Below are 2,500 nucleotides of genomic sequence, written 5' to 3'. Positions count from 1 at the left end.
ATGCCTCTAGAAAAGAGCTATGCATGTGTTCCTCAGTGGCCTAATGGATAAGGCACTGGCCTCCTAAGCCAGGGATTGCGGGTTCAAGTCCCATCTGAGGTGATAACAAAAATCCTCCCTCTTTCTTTTCCCAAAAATTAGGTAGATTTATTACATGCTTCCTCTCAGAAGTTTATGAGGGATTAGGTACTTTGAAACGGTCCCATTTTACTTGTGTACACTTCACAGTCATGTTAGTGTTCTGAAACTGCAAAGTAGATTTTTAAATGCCTATTTTTGTGAGATGCATTTTCGACCGGCCAGAACATATTCCTTTGGAAAAAATGATTTGAATTGGATTGGTGTGAATCTTGTTTCTAGAGGTGGTGACAGGCTTTCAGCTACTTGAATAGGTCAAGCCAGGATTCATAAAACTTATACAACCTATGTGAGTGTGAAAAATTAGCATATGCAGGAAGGAGCAATTTGTACTACTTTCAAAACAGTTTCACTCCACGTCTGGAAACGTCCAGAGCTATGTAGAGCATACAAATGAGCTTTAAACTCATGAGGAAAGAGGTTTGTATGCAAAAAGGAAAACAAAAGCATATCGTACTCATAAAAGTCTCAATATATAGATTCCAAAAAAGTGCTTCCAGCGAAAAGAGCTGAAAGAACACTATGGGATGTAAACCTGAATACCTTTCAATAATATGTTCTCCATCCATGCATACCACCTACATGATAAAAATCATCTCCGGTGAATGGATGACCGCGTGGCCTAATGGATAAGGCGTCTGACTTCGGATCAGAAGATTGAGGGTTCGAGTCCCTTCGTGGTCGTTTTTGGCCAATGGTCACACAATCTGCTTTACATTCAGAGTGGAAAAAGTCTTTTCCAATACTCTTGTAGTCCTCACTTTCTCATTACTAATCATTAATAAAGTGGAGTACATACTGTAAACTCATTCAGGTTGCATCTTCAGCCTAACTACTTGTGCATTTTAGTGGCATTAAAAAGTGCTTCTATGCCGACGGACTGAATATGTAATAGCTTTGCAGAATTTTGACGTGACAGAATGGGTTTTTAGCTTAAGTGTGTGTAGAAGAACTGCAAGGTGTGTGCCTATGTGTGCATAGAGTGGTACATGTGTAAAATCTGTATGATTTGGGCAGTTAAAGTGCTGATTTTGCCTCCGAGTAAGAAAAGTACTACACAAAATGTATAAAGGATCGGCACATTGGCTGCCTTTGCTGATGCCCCCGTTGCCTAATTTGTAGTGCAATGGTTAAGTTGCAGAGTGTGGTTGAACTTGGTTAGGAGACTTAGTGCCTCTTTCCGTGTCCTACTGATGATAAGGATGGCTTGATACCATTTTCTAAGCCCAGTATATTGAGAAAAGAAGTAAGTGAAGAAGAAGTGTGGAGTCGAAAGTGGTTCTCCAATTTCTCTCCACTTGCTAAAATTGCAAAGTCTCCATTATAGCATAGAAGAGAGCGTTAAAGTCGGGGATGGAAGAGGATGAAAATGGGAAGTTTACTCATAGAGAGAAGTGAGAAATGCCCTGTGTGCACACACCGGTGTCTGACCATAGAATACATTTAAATAATGCCTCTAGAAAAGAGCTATGCATGTGTGCCTCAGTGGCCTAATGGATAAGGCACTGGCCTCCTAATCCAGGGATTGTGGGTTTAAGTCCCATCTGAGGTGATAACAAAAATCCTCCCTCTTACTTTTCCAGAAAATTAGGTAGATTTATTACATGCTTCCTCTCAGAAGTTTATGAGAGATTAGGTACTTTGAAACGGTCCCATTTTACTTGTGTACACTTCACAGTCATGTTAGTGTTCTGAAACTGCAAAGTAGATTTTTAAATGCCTATTTTTGTGAGATGCATTTTCGACCGGCCAGAACATATTCCTTTGGAAAAAATGATATGAATTGGATTGGTGTGAATCTTGTTTCTAGAGGTGGTGACAGGCTTTCAGCTACTTGAATAGGTCAAGCCAGGATTCATAAAACTTATACAACCTATGTGAGTGTGAAAAATTAGCATGTGCAGGAAGGAGCAATTTGTACTACTTTCAAAACAGTTTCACTCCACGTCTGGAAACGTCCAGAGCTATGTAGAGCATACAAATGAGCTTTAAACTCATGAGGAAAGAGGTTTGTATGGAAAAAGGAAAACAAAAGCATATCGTACTCATAAAATTCTCAATATATAGATTCCAAAAAAGTGCTTCCAGGGAAAAGAGCTGAAAGAACACTATGGGATGTAAACCTGAATACCTTTCAATAATATGTTCTCCATCCATGCATACCACCTACATGATAAAAATCATCTCATGTGGACGGATCACCGCGTGGCCTAATAGATAAGGCGTCTGACTTCGGATCAGAAGATTGAGGGTTCGAGTCCCTTTGTGGTCGTTTTTGGCCAATGGTCACACAATCTGCTTTATATTCAGAGTGGTAAAAGTCTTTTCCAATACTCTTGCCGTCCTCACTTTCTCATTACTA

The 2,500-nt window shown here is 39.8% G+C and overlaps 1 non-coding gene across 1 annotated transcript; it reads left to right on the top strand.

The window, feature by feature from the left end:
- The first annotated feature begins 749 nt into the window (after positions 1-749).
- Positions 750-822, top strand: TRNAR-UCG (transfer RNA arginine (anticodon UCG)). The gene has a single exon. It is a non-coding gene; the product is annotated as a tRNA-Arg (tRNA).
- The last annotated feature ends 1,678 nt before the right edge of the window (positions 823-2,500 follow it).

The sequence above is a fragment of the Triturus cristatus genome, chromosome 4_1, assembly GCF_964204655.1.
Source record: "Triturus cristatus chromosome 4_1, aTriCri1.1, whole genome shotgun sequence".
Taxonomy (NCBI): Eukaryota; Metazoa; Chordata; class Amphibia; order Caudata; family Salamandridae; genus Triturus; species Triturus cristatus.
The sequence above is the reverse complement of the archived record's forward strand: the minus strand, read 5'-3'. Positions and strand labels throughout refer to the sequence as shown.